Below are 18,921 nucleotides of genomic sequence, written 5' to 3' on the forward strand. Positions count from 1 at the left end.
TCTCAAAGTGAATTCAGAGCACCTACTCCTCAGAGCTCAGACATGTTGAATCAAGATCTCTGAGATGGGGACGGAGAGTCTTCATTAAATCAAGTTCCCCCAGGTAGCCCTGGTGCACCTTATACCCTCACTACTTCAAGTGTGGTCCCTGGGACAACAGCATGGGCATCACTGGGCCCTTACAAAAACTTCAGAATCTCAGGCCTAGCCCCAAACCTACTGAATCTGCATGTTTAAAACATCATAGTAAAATGTAATACACATAGCGTACGATTTACCTTCTTTAAGTGTACAGTTCAGGAGTGTTAAGTGCATTCACATGATTGTGTAACCTATCTCCAGAACTCTTTTCATCTTGCAGAAATGAAACTCTATACCCATTAAACAACCCCCATTTCTTAGTCCCACAGCCTCTGGCGACCACCCAGAATCTGCATTTTAACAAGATTCCCAGGAGATTCTTATGCCTATTAAAGACGAAGAAGCCCTGCACTAAGTATGAAAACCACAGATAACAAAATCAGGAGCCTGCCAGTAGGCTTAGCGAGGCAACCGGGCCATTTCCTTAGGGCAAGATTAGGGAAACCAGTGAGCAGAACAATAGCAAATCCCTCTAGAAAATTCTGATGCATGCTCTAGTTTGACAATCACTGCTATCCAGAAGTGATTCGTAACTCAATGTACATATTAGAATCACCTGGGAACCTTCCAAACATATTCATGCCTAAGAGCCGTCCAAAATCCACTAACTCTAATCTCTAGAGGCAGGGCCCAAGCACCTAAATTTTTTAAACATCTCCCAGGTATTCTGATTACTCAGTCAGATTTCTTTTCTTTTCTTTTCTTTTCTTTTTTTCTTTTCTTTTCTTTTCAACAGTCTCACTCTGTTTCCCAGGCTGGAATGCAGTGGCGTATTCTCACCTCACTGCAGTCTCCTCCTCCTAAGTTCAAGCAATTCTTTTGCCTCAGCCTTCTGAGTAGGTGGGACTGCTGGCTCGCAGCACTATGCCTGGCTATTTTTATTTTTTATTTTTATTTGTGTTTTGTATTTTAGCAGACGTGGAGGATTTTTGCCATGTTGGCCAGGCTGGTCGTGAACTCCTGGCCTCAAATGATCCACTGGCCTCAGCCTCCCAATGTGCTGGGATTACAGGCATGAGCCACTGCGCCCCATCTCAGTCAGGTTTCAGGACCACTGATCTGCAGAGGTGAAGGAGGTTGGTAGGATGAGGCAGATTCTGTAACCGTGCATGAACATTAGAGGAAAATAATGGTGCCGGGTAAGGCCTCAGAGCTGCTTTTTTATTTTATAATCTGCTCAGCTCTCCTGGTATGAGTGACTGCCCTGGGGAGTTTAAACCAACCAAGAAAGCTGTGTTTGCAAAAAGAAATCGCTATCTTATTTGATGTTCCAGTGTTTTCCATGCAAACAATCCTTACCACCTCTTCCCTACTGCCTGCCATTATTTCCTATCACAGCCCTCTCTTTATTTTCCTAATAGCATTTACCACAATTAGCAATTATTATGCTCATTGTCTGCCTCGTCTCATGAAAACAATAGCTAACTGTCTCTGTGTAAAAACCAGGTTCATAGGTCTTGTTCACCTCCTCCTCACACAGAGGCCCCTGATAAATATTTGACTGAATGAAACACACATAGTACTCAATCAGCTGATGTACCAATCAACTTTGCTATGCCATGGAATCACTGCCCCCCTCATGGCCCCAAACCAGCTGACATAATATAGAAAGGGAGAAGCAGTCGTCTTAAAAGAAACTGCGGCACTGTCAGGATTGAAAGAATTATGGCAGGCAGGCTGTGCGCTAAAGCCCACAGGGAGCAGTCAAGGGCAGTGGTGGCCCAGTGTTGTCAGGTGGTAGAGACCAGTGTAGGGAAGCAGCACTGGCGGGCGGATTACCTGAGGTCAGGAGTTCAAGACCGGCCTGGCCAACATAGTAAAACCCCTTCTCTACTGAAAAAAAAAAAAACAATTAGCCCAGTGCAGTGGCGAGCACCTGTAATACTGTAATCCCAGCTACTTGGGAGGCTGAGGCAGGAGAATCACTTGAACGCGGGAGGCGGAGGTTGCGGTGAGCCAAGATCGCACCACTGCACTCCAGCCTGGGCGACAGAGTGAGACTTCATCTCAAAAATAAATAAATACATAAATTAGAATTCTTCAATGAGTGAGTGATAGGTTCATTGAACTGGTGAAATCTGCATGTAAATGTGACCTCATCCAGAACCTCCCAGCTGGTGAGGCGTGGATTACAATGTGTTTATGCAACTCCCCAGGTAGAATTCTATAGCAGAAAGAGCATAGATTTTGGAACAGTATTGAAGACAACTTCTGCTTCCTCTACTAGCTGGCTGTTCGACAGTGGGAAATTACTTATGTGAGCTTCAGCTTCCTCATCTGAAAACGAGATGATCTTTCTGTCATATGTCATGCCAAGCGCCTAGTAAACCGCCTGCTGCATAGCAGCGTTTGATGAACGTTAAGTCCTAAATCGGCAATCTAGATTTTCTTACCCATTCTTTCTGAGACTTTTTCTTCCTTTAGTTACAGCTTAGCCATTACCTCCTCGTCACTGGAACCACATGCCATCACTTATAACACTTACTCTTTGTAACATTTGATTGGCCGAGATAAAAATCACATACTGCCTTGTGGATTTTCTTTCATCATTACATTGAGAGTTCTTGTATTGTGAGTATATTAAAAGCTGAAGAATTTATTTAACTTATTCCTCAGCACAAATGGAAATACTTTTGCGATAGGAGGCTTTTACCAGAAAGAGGTCCTGATCCAGACCCCCAGAGAGGGTTCTTGGATCTCCAGCAAAAAAGAATTCAGGGAGAGCCCACAGAATACAGTGAAAGCAAGTTTATTAGAGAAGGAAAGCTCTCGGGGATGCAGGTTGGCTATTTTTATGGTGATTTCTTGATCATATGCTAAACAAAGGGTAGATTATTCAGGAGTTTTCCAGAAAAGGGGTGAGGATTTCCCAGAACTAAGGTCCCTCCCCTTTTAGACCATATAGGGTTATTTCCGGATGTTGCTATGGCATTTGTAAACTGCCGTGGTGCTGGTGGAGGGTCTTTTAGCATTCAAACGCATTTTTATTAGCGTATAATCAGCACTGAAGACAACCAGAGGTCACTTTCATCACCATCTTGGTTTGGTTTTGGCGGATTTGGGCCGGCTTCTTTACTGTATCCTGTTTTATCAGCAGGGTCTTTGTGACCTGGTCCTGTGCTGACCTCCTATCTCATCCTGTGACTAAGAATTCCTAACCTCCTGGGAATGCAGCCCAGCAGGTCTCGGCCTCATTTTACCCAGCCTCTATTAAAGATAGAGTCCCTCTGGTTCCGAGGCCTCTGACACTACTCCCTGCTTCTTGCTGTTCTTTAGCACTGAATTCCATAGTCAGGCACAGGTCTGGCATGCACTATCTAGAGCTCAGCAAGTGTAATAGCTCAGATGAGGAACAATGGTTGCTCCCTAAATAGTCTTCATCCCTCCACGCAAATACTCCTAAAATGCAGCCCAACCATGCATTGGTGATACAATGAATTGTTTATCTATTTCTAGCTATTATTTTATGATTTTTTAATTAATGCATAATAGATGTACATATTTTCAGGGACGTGTCACAATTTAATACATTCATATAGTTTGTAAAGACCAAATCAGTGTAATTGGGATCTCTATCACCTTAAATAGTTGTAATTTCTTCATAGGGGAGACATTCAAATGATTCTCTTCTAGCGATTTAAAAATATACCATACGTTATTGTAAATGATAGTCACCTTACTGATATGTCAAACACTAACTCGGTCTTATTTCTTCTATCAAAGTATATATATATTTTTTTTTGTTGTTGTTGTTTGTTTGTTGTTTTTTTTTTTTTTTTTTTTTTGAGACGGAGTCTCGCTCTGTCGCCCAGGCTGGAGTGCAGTGGCGCGATCTCGGCTCACTGCAAGCTCAGCCTCCCAGGTTCACGCCTTTCTCCTGCCTCAGCCTCCCAAGTAGCTGGGACTACAGGCACCCACCACCATGCCTGGCTAATTTTTTGTATTTTCAGTAGAGATGGGGCTTCACCATGTTAGCCAGGATGGTCTCGATCTCCTGGCCTCATGATCCGCCCGTCTCGGCCTCCCAAAGTGCTGGGATTACAGGCGTGAGCCACCTCGCCAAGTTCAAACTTTATTTTTGAAATTCTGGTGATATCCCATACGGATTGAAAAGGGTTTTATATTTTTTAATCAGATTTTTATCTGTTTTATCTTTTAACAGAATTCAGTGTTATGAAAGAGCTGTAGCATCTTTCAATCATTGTGATATTATTTATGTTAAGACAGTGGCAAGAAATACAAATTTCTTTTCCTTATTTAGTCTCTCTTTTTTCTGCAGTAATATATCTCCAATTTTTGGTTGGTGCATTGCTGTCCAGTTAAAAGATGACATTTCCTAGTATCATTTGAAGTTGACTCGGTCAGGTATCTAAGCACTTGTCATAGAAATGTAAGTCAAAATACTGCATAGTCTTCTGAGAAGTCTTATAAAGAAAGTGTTCTGGCAGGGTGTGGTGGCTCATGCCTGTAATCCCAGCACTTTGGGAGGCCGAGGTACGCGGATCTCCTGAGGTCAGGAGGTCGAGACCAGCCTGGGCAACATGGTGAAACCCTGTCTCTACTAAAAATACAAAAATTAGCTGGGCATGGTGGCGGGCACTTGTAATTGCAACTACTCAGGAGGCAGAGGCGTGAGAACTGCTCTAACCCAGAAGGCAGAGGCTGCAGTGAGCCAAGATTGTGCTATTGCACTCCAGCCTGGGCGATAGAGCAAGGCTCTGAAACTGTTCTGTGTTTATTCTTTCTCTTTTGCTGCCAGCCTGAACCATGGAAGAGATTACTGGAGCACCAGACACCTTAGACCATGAGTATAAGGACCACACGCTAGAGACTATAGAGCTGACAGCCCGAAGGAGATCGAGTCCTTAATGAATTTGGGGTACCTTGCCACACTCACACCAAACTGCCTACTTACAAAATCCCTTTGCAAGAGAAAGCAACCAAGTGTTATATCAACCTGAACCTAATTTGAACTGATACAAGCTGTAGTAAAATTATACTTTTTTCATATTCCATTCTTATGAATGAGGTTAATTACAGACAATTAATGCATTGTTTCTATGATGACCAAATAGTTTATAGCCTACTAATTGTTCTGAAGTGCTGGCTGAATGTAGCATTTTGATTATAATGCGAAACAACAATATTAAGATGTTTAAGAAAATACAGTTGACCCAAAAAGTCAATTTTAGACAACAATCAATAAATAGGCCCTATGTTTCTCTGGGCACCAAAGATTACCCCTTCAGGAAAACATATGCCAAAAAAAACCCACCATAATCTGCTGAAAGAAAAAGCATTGCCTTTGGTTTTATGGATTTTTCTAGCTATTTTTGTGTGTCTTAAGTTTTAACTAGATTTTAGACACATTTATTGTGCTAGAGAATTTTTTATCTCTAGCAAGAAACAAAATCTTTGTCGTAGAAACACATATATGTAATTTTTTGGTCTTTGTTTATTACTGAAAAATGAGCACAATGAGAGAGAGGTAGGAAAACTTGGAAAAATAGAAGTTAGAGGAAAATGATGATAGAGGTTGTCCTGTAGGTTGGCTCGGATATAGGAATGTCAGAGGTATTTGAACTAGAGCAACTCCACCTTGAATAGGGCCTGGGTAAACCATGGCTGAGACCAACTGGGCTGCATTCCCAGGAGGCTAGGCATTCTAAGTCACAGGATGAGATAGGAGGTTGGCACAAGGTACAGGTCACAAAGACCTTGCTGATAAAAGGATGTGGGAAAGAAGCCTGCCAAAATCCCACCAAAACCAAGACAGCGACAAAAGTGACCTCTAAGTGACCTCTAGTTGTCCTCTCTGTTATTATATGCTAATTATAATTAATTCTCACACTAAAAGACACTCCCACCAGCACCCCGACAGTTTACAAATGCCATGACAACATCAGGAAGTTACCCTATATGGTCTAAAAAGGGGAGGAACCCTCAGTTCCGGGAATTGCCCACCTCTTTCCCAGAAAACTCATGAATAATCTGCCCCTTGTTTAGCATATAATCAAGAAATAACCCCAAAAATAGCCAACCAGCAGCCCTCAGGGCTGCTCTGCCTGTGGAGTAGCCATTCTTTTATTCCTTTACTTTCTTAATAAATTTGCTTTCATTTTGCTCTATGGATTCACCCTGAATTCTTTCTTTTGTGATGTCCAAGAACCCTCTCTTGGGATCTGGATCAGGACCGCTTTCCAGTCACAGGAGTAATAATAATATCCACTATTTGAAGAATAGATTTCTGTTTACGAAGCCCACACATTATGTCACTCAGAGATAAAACTTAGGAAACAGGTTGGATTGCCAGGGGTTATGGGTGAGGGAAGTGATGACTGTAAAGGAATATCACGAGAAAGTTGTTTTTTTTTTTTTGGATAATAAAAAAGTATAAAGTGACCGGGCACGGTGACTCAGGCCTATAATCTCAGCACTTTGGGAGGCCAAGGCGGTCAGGAGTTCGAGACCAGCCTGGACAACATGGTGAAACGCCATCTCTACTAAAAATACTAAAATTAGCTGGACATGGTGGTGGGCACCTGTAATCCCAGCTACTCGGGAGGCTGAGACAGGAGAATCACTTGAACCGGGAGGCGGGGCTTGCAGTGAGCCGAGATCACGCCACTGCACTCCAGCCTGGGCAACAGAGTGAGACTTTGTCTCAAAAAAAAAAAAAAAAAAAAATAGTATACTCCAACAGTCCATGATAACTCAGGTTGGCCATAATGTTTGTCACGTATGTAAATATCACGGAATGATTTAGGTTTTTAAAATATCAAATTAAGTTCAAGGTCTTCGAAGAAATTTATGCAAGTGAGAGCTTCTGAGCCTTAAATTTCATTAGCTCCACCATAAATCCACCGCTGATCATTATTTATACTTTAAAAACAATCAAAACAGTGTTCATAGTATGCACATTGTTCTGTAAACTTTTTCCCTTCGACTATGCATCTTGGATACCTTTTCCTGTCAATACAGAGGGTTCCAGCTCATCTTTTAAAAACAATTCTGTTTTTTAAAAAAATTCTGTAGTTGTCCAATATTCATTATATACTTCTTGAATGATACTTAAATTGTTTCCACAATTTGTTCCTCTCATTGGGGAGATACTTTATACAACAACAGAGCCTGGCATATAGTAAACCCTAAATAAATGTGTGTTGAGGTCAAGTGCAGTGGCTCATGCCTGTAATCCCAGCACTTTGGGAGGCCAAGGCAGGTGGATCACTTGAGGTCAGAAGTTCAAGATCAGCCCGGCCAACATGGTGAAACCCCTTCTCCACCAAAAATACAAAAATTAGCCAGGCGTGGTGGTGGGTGCCTCTAATTTCAGCTACTCGGGAGGCTGAGGCAGAGAATCACTTGAACCCTGGAGGCAGAGGTTGCAGCGAGCCAAGATCATGCTACTGCACTCCAGCTTGGATCAGAGAGTTAGACTCTGTCTCAAAAAAAAAAAAAAATTGTGTTGAGTTGCTGCCTTGTTATGAGCTTGGTGGTTCCAGGTTTGCTGGGGTGTTAAAAGATGCTGATCTTTTCTTGCAGCTCCCCTGGCTTGGAGAGGTGAGAGGAGAGAACGAAGCCCACTATTCTCTTCTTCCCCTCCTGCCTCATTTCTGTTTGTCCCTCCTCCCACCCGCTTCCCCTGGCTGTCATCACCCAGCCTGGCTGTTAGTGAAGGGTGGGAAACATCACCACTGAACAGGTTTGGCCAGAAAGCAAGATGGTGTTCTGGGACTATGCTCTCAATTTCAAAGCACTTTTAACGTTAGAGGAAAGTTTTCCTGAACTTTCTTTCCCCACATCAATGACAGGAAAGTCCCAGACATAAAACTGGAACGACAGGGGCTATCTGAGGGTCCGGAGTGCATTTGGGTAACGTGAGCCTGAAAAACAAAGAATACTCAAAACGAATAAAAATCCCACAAAATCAAGGAGTGTGAGACTGACTCTAGAGTTAAAATTCTCTTTATATTCTTGTGTCATAGAGGGGATTATAGACAAATCTACTTTAGCTAGGCCAAAAGGTGCCATCAGTTTTGTGTTTTGTGTTTTTTGGTTTTTTTAAGAGGTTCTTACTCTGTCGCTCAGGCTGGAGTACAGTGGTGCAATCATACCTCACTGCAGCCTCGAACTCCTAGGCTCAAGCAATCCTCCTGCCTCAGCCTCCCAAGGCACTGGGATTACAGGCATGAGCGATCGTGCTTGGCCTTCATTTGCGATTAGAAATGTTCTTAGTCACTAATAAGCAGAATAAATATACTGAGGAACAAACAGTCGTTTCAAAGTCTATCATCCCAGAATGATAGAATTTTAGTGTTTTTTTTTTTTTTTTTGAGACAGAGTCTTGCTTTGTTGCCTAGGCTGGAGTGCAGTGGCGCAATCTCGGCTAGCTGCAACCTCCACCTCCCGGGTTCAAGCGATTCTCCTGCCTCAGCTTCCCAACTAGCTGGGACTACAGGCACACACCACCACGCCCGGCTAATTTCTGTATTTTTTGGTGGAGACGGGGTTTCACCATGTTGCCCAGGCTGGCCTTGAACTCCTGATCTCAAGTGATCAGCCTGCCTCGGTCTCCCAGAGTGCTGGAATTACAGGCGTGAGCCACTGTGCCCGGCCAAGTTTTGGTGTTTTTAATGAGAAAATGTATATGTTCATTTCCTAGAATAAATCTCTACATCACTCATGGAAGTTAGTGGAATATTAAGCCTGCCAACTTCTCTCTTTCCAGCCTCTGCAGCCCCCTTGATAGTTTGGCCTGGGACCACTCTTCTCCATGGATTTCATCATGTTCTGAGGCTCAGGAAAATCGAAGGGACCCAAGGCCAGGTGCTCAGCATGAAGTCCAGGGTCACTGCTGTCCATTTCTACTTTTTAGCTGTTACATTGGCTTGCCAGGACTGGGCTCCTGCTTCATTTACAGGGCTCAGTGACTGCTTATGGGGTTCAGGACACACTATCCCAAAATATTTTAGGCTGAAAGAACTTGAGAAAATGGCAAAACAAGAAGGTGGCTCTCACCTTTCCCCCTACCCTTCTTCCTTGAAGCAGGTCATAAACTTAGGAAGGATTTTTTTGATGTTGCCCTAAAGCAGGTCATAAGACCCTCATTCCAGAGGTGCCCTCCCTATACCTGGAGGAAAGGAACATCCTAACCTCGAACGACACAGGGACCCAGAGGAGAACCTGAACAAACAGGCCTGGCTACGTTTCTCTCCAGTTTACTGCCATTAGATCATACGGCTGTGTCCAATCATACTTTTCCGCGGCCATCCTCATCTTCATCAAACTTAGCATGAAAATACACGGGCTTACCCACTTCTTCAGGGCTTCATTTCCTTATGAAGGCTCCCGTGTCACGTAAAACTTATACTCAATATGTATGCTTTTTTCGGTTTCTTTTCTCTTGTTTCTTTTGTTATAGGGATCTAAGCCCTGAACATTGAACCTGACATAGGAAGGTAAGGTAGTTCTCTTCCCTGACACTCCCACGCCAAGTAACCAGGTCGCATGTCTATCCCATAGTGTTCTCCAGACTGTTGAGCCACTTTGGCCCTTTATTTATTTATTTATTTATTTTGAGACAAAGTCTCACTCAGTCGTCCAGGCTGGAGTGCAGTGGTGTGATCTCAGCTCACTGCATCCTCTGCCTCCCAGGGTTCAAGCGATTCTCCTGCCTCAGCCTCCCGAGTAGCTGGGATTACAGGCACCTGCCACCATGCCCAGCTAATTTTTGTATTTTTAGTAGGGACGAGGTTTCACCATGTTGGCCAGGCTGGTCTCAAACTCTTGACCTCCAGTGATCCACCCGCCTCAGCCTCCCAAAGTGCTGGAATTACAAGCGTGAGCCACAGCACCTGGCCTTTAGTTGTGTTGTTGATGCTTATTTGATTCAGTTCATTTCTGGCATTCAGTGTCACCCTGCTAAGGGAGAATGGATTTTGTTTGGTTAACGGCCTAACCAGCATCTGTGGTTAGACATTTTGCCTGTTTCCTTCATTCACTAAAATTATAATTGTATTTTACTGCAAATGTCTCTCCATTTAGGCATTGAGTGTAATTACCATTGAGTCTCTGCTGCTCCTAGTGAATTACCTAATTCTTCTTAATTACTTGCTATAGAGCCTAACAGCCAAATGGTTTTAGTAAGAGTTCAAGGTAAGAAAAAATGTAAACTTGGACAGGAGCACCTCATTCTTAACTTTTGTGGGTGTCATATTTCTCTATGGCCATATGAAAGCATTTACATCCCCTGTCCCCATAACTTTCACAGAGACCAGGAGACCTGGAGGCAAATGACAAGAGTCAATGGGACAATAAAGAGGTTTCCTGTTGTCATTTGCAGAGCTTTGTCTCTTTAAAGCAAACAGCCTCTTGTTTTTACAGTCACACCCTTGTCATAGTCATACTCATAAGCAAACAAATGTTGAGAAAGTGCCAGAATCACTCATGAGCAAGCTCTTTCTTTTTGAATCAGCCTTCCTCATGAGTTTCCACTGTCCCGCCTAGGGAAGGCTTCCTATGCCTCCTACTCCCTCAGCCTGTGCGTGCAAAACCAGTATCACAGCCAACTCTTTTTAACCTACTAATCCTGATCTCTGTCTTTTCTACCTCCATTGCATGGAGCTTTGGAAGTACAGAAATGATTAAGACAAAGTCTCCTTCCTCAAAGATCGTGCAGCCTTGTGAAAAAGACAAACACATATACATTTAATTTTAATAAAATATGTTTAGCCAGGCACAGTGGCTTATGCCTGTAACCCCAGCACTTTGAGATGCCAAGGCGGGAGGATAGCTTGAGCCCAGGAGTTTGAGACCACCCTGGGCAACATGGCAAGACCCCGTCTCTACAAAAAATATAAATAATTAGCAGGGTGTAGTGACACGCACCTGTAGTCCCGCTCCTTGGGAGGCTGAGGTGGGAGGATCACTTGAGGTCCAGAATTCTTGGCTGCAGAAAGCCATGACTGCACCACTGCACTCTAGCCTGGGAGGCGGGGTGAGACTCTGTCTCAAAAAAAACAGGCTGGGCACGGTGGCTCATGCCTGTATTCCTAGCACTTTGGGAGGCTGAGGCGGGTGGATCACATGAGGTCAGGAGTTCAAAACCAGCCTGGCCAACATGGTGAAACCCCATCTCTACTAAAAATACAAAAATTAGCTGGGCATGGTGGTGCATGCTTACAATCCCAGCTACTCGGGAGGCTAAGGCAGGAGAATTGCTTGAACCTGGGGGACGGAGGTTGCAGTGAGCTGAGATCATGCCACGGCACTCCAGCCTGGGTGACAGAGTGAGACTCTATCTCAAAAAACAAAACAAAACAAAAAACAATAACAACAACAACAACAAAAGGCAGGGGGAAATTGCTATGATACAATTGTACATAGGGTGCTATGGGAGCACAGAGAAGGGACACTGAGGCCAATGCAAAGCTCATGAAGGTTTTCAGGGGGAAAATGATGTCTAAGGTGAACCACAGAACAGTGAACACTGTTTGAACATAAAGCATGAGGCAGGAAACACTGGGCTCTGATGGTTGGAGGGGTACATACAGGAACCATCATAGAAGTCATGGAGGTCAGGGCTTAGAAGGGGCATTCAAGCATGGCTTTGAATTATTTATTCCTATTAGAGTTTAAGCCCCTTCAGTGTAGGAACCTGGTCTGTCTTGCTCACTAATGGATCTTCAATACCTAAAATGGTGCCTAGCATCTAAATGGTACTAAATAAGTTTTTGTGGAACTGAATGAAAGCTTGGAAATAACACCACCAGATATATATCTCTTATAAATCATTTTGGCAGCTATGTGGGACATCAGTCCTGAGGCTACTGCAATAGTCCAGGTAGTGAATTGAATGAGACCCCAACATGGCAATGAGAACAGGATAAGGAAGAGGGAAGTTATCTGAGAAATGTTTACAAAGTGAAATCAGCAGGAATTGGTAACTGGATGTGGGAGGTGAAAGAGAGGCAAGGATGACTCTTAGTCGTAAAGACTATAGGAGAAGGGACGGGAGTGGTGGCTCACGCCTGTAATCCTAGCACTTTGAGAGGCCGAGGCAGGTGGATCACCTGAGGTCAGAAGTTCGAGACCAGCCTGGCCAACATGGTGAAACCCTGTCTCCACTAAAAATACAAAAATTAGCCGGGCGTGGTGGCTTGTGCCTGTAGTCCCAGCTATACAAAAGGCTGTTGCAGGAAAATCGCTTGAACCCGGGAGGCTGAGGTTGCAGTGAGCTGAGATCCCACCACTGCACTTCAGTCTGGGCTACACATTGAGACCCCATCTCAAAAAAAAAAATAATACTACAGGAGGAGGACTAGATTTGGGGAGGGAATAAAACGAAGAAACCTACATGGCTAGAAATTCTATCTGAGAAAAATCTTTCTTCCACTTCCCTTTTCATTATCTACCCTTGATCCTTGGGGACCCTCTAGACAGGTGATGTTCAGATCACATTCATCCGGTCATACACATTCAAGTCATGTTTATGTAACTTTGAAATTATATCATTTATGAAATTATGATTTAGAATATAATTATATGTTATTTTTATAGTTTCTTCTTTTCTGAAAATATTTTCAGGTTTGTCATTTACTTATTTAAACCTGGTAAGCAGAATGGGTTTATCATCTGCGTCTGAAAATTCTGATCCCTGAAGTCCGTGTGGCCTTTTTCTATTATCTGTTGTTTCTGCTGGTTCTCCCTCAAGTGCTTTTGCTTTCATGTGAGTGTGAGTCTCTTTAACTACATGTTTGACAGTGCTCTTGAAAGTTACACATGAGGGTTTCCTGAGGCTCTGGAGGAATATGCTTTCCCCTGGGAGGCTGCGCATGTGCTACTGTCTGGTGCTTAGACACACTGCTGCCTGGGAAACATCTCAAACCAAATTAACGCTTGAGGCTCTCTGGCTCCCTTAGATTCTGTGTGCTCAAAATGCAAATATACATGAGAGCTGGTCTGTGGCCAATATTTCTAAGGATTTTTTTCCTTTTCTTTTTTTCTCCTGTTTACGTTTTCTAGTCTCTTGCAGTTATGAGGCAGAAGAGCATGTTTAGTTCTGCTTAACTCTCATGCTGTGGGGGTTGCACCTGTGGTTAAGGGCTATAGGGACACTTTTGGAACTGTCCTCCTGTGCTGGATTTCTGTCTCCCTCACTCCACAACACTAACAAACTTGGCCATCTGGGTGTTGCCCCCAGTTCCCTCAGGGAATATGTAGCTTGTATCTCCCCTAACCCCGTTCAATATATTATTCAGAAAACAGGCTTTATCCTAAAAGTGGACATTGAGTCGTCAACTTTTATCAGCTTTTCAATTTTTAAAGGCAATCCAAATAACCTAGCCCTCCTTTTCTGGAAAAAAGAAGTCTTCTGCTAGAAATATTGAACTTTGTAATTAACAAAAGATAGAATAACTCAAAAGTTTTTTGCTTTGGGAATCTGCTGATAAAAATGTAGGTGAATATAGCTTGATTTTATTAAAGAATTAATGTTTATTATTAATAGTCAAGATAAATCATTTCAGTTGGCTTCATTATTTGTAACGCTGTATGAAATTCCAACTAGCACTGTCTTTCTATCTCTGCACCTGGTACTCAGTTGATAAAAGTGTTTTGAAAGACCAGGGACACAGATGGTGACCTGTACTAGTTTTTAATCATGTGACCTTAGGCTTCCATTTTCTCAATTTTGAAATGAAAAGGTTGAACTCTGAACCCTGAAATGAGAAGGTCGTATCAGTTGAAAAAGTAGCATGGCTTATTTCAGAGCTCATAATCTGGGCTAATCACATTTCAGCTCTTTTCCCTGGGGAAGGAAGGGAAAAACAGGTTTATCCAGTTACTACTTTTTCCCCCTCTCCTCAGTCTAAAAAATAAAAGAGTTTGTGGCAGCATATGAACATAAATGAATATAGTAACACAGAAATATATACTGGTACTTTAAAAACAGAGGAAGAGAAAAGAGATGAACACACACATTTATTCCCTAATGTCCTATAATTGGGTCCACATCTATGCAAAACTTTGTGGTCGCCCAAGCAGAAAAGAAAACTTGATTAGTTACTAAACTCACATTGTGTGTAAAATAATGGCAGCCACAGAAAAGCTTTTCTAGATCCTTGTTCTGAGAAAATCTTCTCCCATGGGTTTTTAACATCAGTTTTCTAGGTCTTCCATAGTAAATGACCACAAACTGGGTGGCTCAGAACAATAGAAATGTATTCTCAGTTTAGGAGGATGGAAGTCTGAAATCGAGGCGTTGGCAGATTCTTTTGGGGGATGCTGAGGCTGTCCCAGGATGACCTCCCAGCTTCTAGTGGCTGCTGGCAACCCTTGGTATTCATTCTTGTTTGTTTGTTTGAGATGGGGTCTCCCTCTGTTGCCCAGGCTGGAGTGCAGTGGCATGATCTTGGCTCACTGCAGCCTCCTCCTTGGGCACAAGCAATCCTCCTGCCTCAGCCCCCAAGTAGCTGGGATTACAGGCATGCACCACCACGCCTGGCTATACATATACATATACATATATATATATATATATATATATATATATATACATACACACACACACACACACACACACATATATATATGGTATTTTTTGTAAAGACAGGGTTTTGCCACGTTGCCCAGGCTGATCTCAAACTCCTGCACTCAAGCCATCTGCCCATCTCAGCCTCCTGAGTAGCTGGGACTGCAGGCGTGTGTCACCACGCCTAGCCCTTGGCATTCTTTAGCTTATATTTGTATCACTCCAAATTCTACCTGGCATCTCATGAGCTTCCCCTCTGTGTGCCTGTTGTCTCTGTATCCAAATTTCACTCTCCTTTCTCTTATTAAGACACCATTGGATTTAGAGCCCACCTAAATCCAGCAGGACCCCATCTCAACTTGATTATATCTGCAAAGACCCTGTTTCCAAATAAAACCACACTCACATGTACGAGTGGTTAGGTCTTGAATTTTTGGGGGACAAAATTCACAGGTCTTTACAAAAGAAAACTTGAAGGGTGTAGCGGAAACATTTACACCTCCTCCAGCTGCCCTGCTCCCAGAGTATCCAGCCCCTCCTGTGCTCCACCCTCTTGTATCTCATCACCCCAAAGATGACTCCTTGACCACCTGGATGTCCAGCATATTCTAACAGATTGTTCTGAACTGCCCAGAGGGGCATTAATAAATAACAATAGCTGTATTAGCTGTATCAGCTAGTTATTTGTACAAGAAATAGAAAAAGCACTGTCAGTACTTACTGTGAACTGAAGCTTCCTGGAAGAATACCAGATTTTAGAATCATGATCGGTTTATCTTGGCTGAGTCTAATTAAGGTTTTGGAATGAGAATCTAGCCATCTTTATCCTTACTCCAAATTTCTATTTGAATAAACTGCCATGTTTGCTGCTATGTTTTAGCTAAAGTATGCATTGGGCAGAGTTTTCTGTGCCAAAGTCCAGAGAAGTTAAGACAATGGAGGTTCTGGGAAGAGTTTTGAGCCTCTGTGGTTAAATGGGTGCTATGGTTTGCATGTGCCCCCCAGATTCCGTGTACTGGAAACCTAGTCTCCAGCTTCATATGTTGATTGGAGGTGGGGCCTTTGGGAGGTAATAAGAATTAGACAAAGTCATTAAGACAGGGACCCCATGATGAGACTAGTGGCTTTATAAGAAGAAAAGAGACTTGAGGTGGCAGGCTCTTGCCTTTTGCCATGTTATGACACAGCAAGAAGCCTCAATAGACACTAATGCCTTGCTCCTGGACTTCCAAGTCTGCAGAACTGTGAGCTAAATAAGCTTCTATTGTTTATAAATTATCCAGTCTGTGGTATTCTGTGATAGCAACAGAAAGCAGACCAAGACAGTGAGTTAGACACAGAAGCTGCTCTAAATGTTAATTGAGGAGTCTCAAGACATAAGCATACTGCTTTGGGGTTCATACTGGGGCATAGAGCCCAGGGAGAGGGAGGCTTTGTCATTTTTCTGTGGACACACAGCTTGACCATACAGCAGGGAGGAGGACCAAACGGAAACCTGTGCCATTCCGTGTATGAGAACATTTGCAGCATGGAGAATGTAGCAAGTAAGGAAGTAGCCTTCTGTGTGTTAGAGAAGAGACACTGGTAGCTATGGCAGTGAATAAGTGACTCCTCTCTCAAACACTTCTAAGTAGAGGACTTACTCATATAAGAAAGTTGGCTAGGCTCAGTGGCTCATACTTGTAATCCCAGCACTTTGGGAGGCCAAGCCAGGCAGATCACTCGAGGTCAGCAATTTGAGACCAGCTTGGCCAATGTGGTGAAACCCTGTCTTTACTAAAAAATACAAAAATTAGCTGGGCGTGGTGGCACACACTTGTAATCTCAGCTACTTGGGAGGCTGAGGCAGGAGAATTGCTTGAACCTGGGAAGCAGAGGTTATAGTGAGCCAAGATCATGCCACTACACTCTAGCCTGGGTGACAGAGCAAGACTCTGTCTCAAAAATTAAAAAAAAATTTTAAATGCAATGCCAAAATTAATGAACATGAGTGAATTTGTTTCTGAGCAAATGTGAGACAATTCTGGAGAGTCCCTGGAACAACTAAGATAATTTTTATTAAAAAAAAAAATCTTGAATAGCAACCATTTTATTTTTATTGTGGTAAAATATACATAACATAAACTACGCCATTTTAATAATTTTACAATGTACAATTCAGCAGCATTAAGTACATTTACATTGTTGTGCAGTCATCACCACCATCTATGTCCAGAGCTTTTTCATCATCCCAAACTGAAACTCTGCACTCATTAAACAATAATTTTCAATTCTCCCCTTACCCCAGCCCTGACAACTTTGATTTTACATTTTGTCTCTAGGAATTTGACTACCTTAGACAATATTTGTACAATATTGTACAATTATTAGACAACATTTGTACAATTGTAATTTGTAAATATTGTACAATTATAAAGTATTGTACAATATTTGTTGTCTTTGTTTGGCTTATTTCACTTGGCGTAATGTCCTTAATGTCCATCCACATTGTACCATGCATCAGAATTTCCTTCCTTTTCATGCCTAAATAATATTCCCTTATATGTATGCACTATATTTTGTTTATCCAGTCACCTGTTGACAGCCAGGAGAACTCTAAATGTGGGGACTGAGGTCCTGCATCTATGTTGATGGGAACTAACAAGGTGACAGAGTTCAGACGCCAAGACTAGCAAGAACTCAGTTGCACCATAGATTTGTCATACTTTTGGACACCCAGGTTACTGAATTGTGTGATTCTTTTCATCTGGCAAATGTCTTTTTTTACAGCTGAGGAAATGAACCCCCAGCTTGCTAAAGTCCTCGTATGTGCTGTCCCCTCTGCCCATGCTTGTCCCCTGATGACTGGACTTGGGCTTTGGCTCTGCCAAGAATGAATGATTGGCCAGGTGTGGTGGCTCACGCCTGTAATCCCAGCACTTTGGGAGGCCAAGGTGGATGGAACTCTTGAGGTCAGGGGTTCGAGACCAGCCTGGCCAGCATGGTGAAACCCATCTCTACTAAAAATACAAAAATTAGCCAGACGTGGTGATGCACACCTGTAATTCCAGCTACTCAGGAGGGAGGTGTAAGAATCACTTGAACCCGAGACACGGAGGTTGCAGTGAGCAGAGATCGTGCCACTGCACTCGAGCCTGGGTGACAGAGCAAGACTCTGTCTTAAAAAACAAACAAAACAAAAAACAATGAATAATTGGCTTCTCTCCCTTAAGCCTTGCAAGTAGAATCAGGGGGCTGTCCAGCCCAGTCACAAGAAAACTGAAGTGACCTCTCTTCTCTCTGACTGCCAACAGAATGGGTCACAAGAAACAAGCTCTTTCTATCGTTATTGGAATTCTTAATTTATCGTTGTGAAAATAAATCCTATTTACATAAAAAGAACTTTATCAGATTTACTTGTTCATGTTCTCTCAAGAGTTATATAGAATTAGTAGATATATTCCCAAATTGCCATATTGTCAGATGGGCAATTTGGCCCATCTGACTGATAGAACACTGAGAGGGTGTGATTGATGTGTGCAGAAGAACACAGCTGGAGGGCCATTTGAGTGTAATTACTTGGGGTTTTATTACTCTCCTTGCAAATGAAAAATGTGAAGACGTGGAAGTGCCAATTGTTCCAAATTACTTGAAATAGTTTCTGTTAATATCCAACCCCTTTCTGCAATTGTATTGCCAAGCCCAAAAGGAAATTACCAGATTTTTGTATAGATTGTTAAGGTGGCTGAGCATGGTGGCTCACACCTGTAATCGCAGCACTTTGGGAGGCCGAGGTGGGAGCATTGCTTGAGCCCAAGCATTCAAGACTAGCCTGGGCAACATAGGGAGACCCCATCTCTACAAAAAATTTAAAAATTAGTCAGGTATAGTGAAGCCCACGTGTGGTCTTAGCTATTCAGGTGGCTGAGGTGGGAGGATTGCTTGAGCCCAGGAGGTTGAGGCTGCAGTGAGCACCACTGCACTCCAACCTGGGAGACAGAATAAGACTCTGTCTCAAAACAAAAAACAAACAAAAAGGCTGGGCACAGTGGCTCAGGCCTGTAACCCTAGCACTTTGGGAGGCCAAGGTGGGAGGATCACCTGGCGTCAAGAGTTCGAGACCAGCCTGGCCAACATGGTGAAAACTCATCTGTACTAAAAATACAAAAATTAGCTGGGCATGGTGGCGGGCACCTGTAATCCCAGCTACTTGGGAGGCTGAGACAGGAGTATTGCTGGAAACTGGGAGGTGGAGGTTGCAGTGAGCC

The 18,921-nt window shown here is 43.0% G+C and overlaps 1 protein-coding gene across 1 annotated transcript in view; it reads left to right on the top strand.

Annotated features, from left to right (window-relative positions):
* Positions 1-18,921, top strand: part of ERI1 (exoribonuclease 1) — a 142,237-nt gene that overhangs the window by 48,302 nt on the left and 75,014 nt on the right. The window lies entirely within an intron of this gene.

Source organism: Pan paniscus, chromosome 7, assembly GCF_029289425.2.
Source record: "Pan paniscus chromosome 7, NHGRI_mPanPan1-v2.0_pri, whole genome shotgun sequence".
Taxonomy (NCBI): domain Eukaryota; kingdom Metazoa; phylum Chordata; class Mammalia; order Primates; family Hominidae; genus Pan; species Pan paniscus.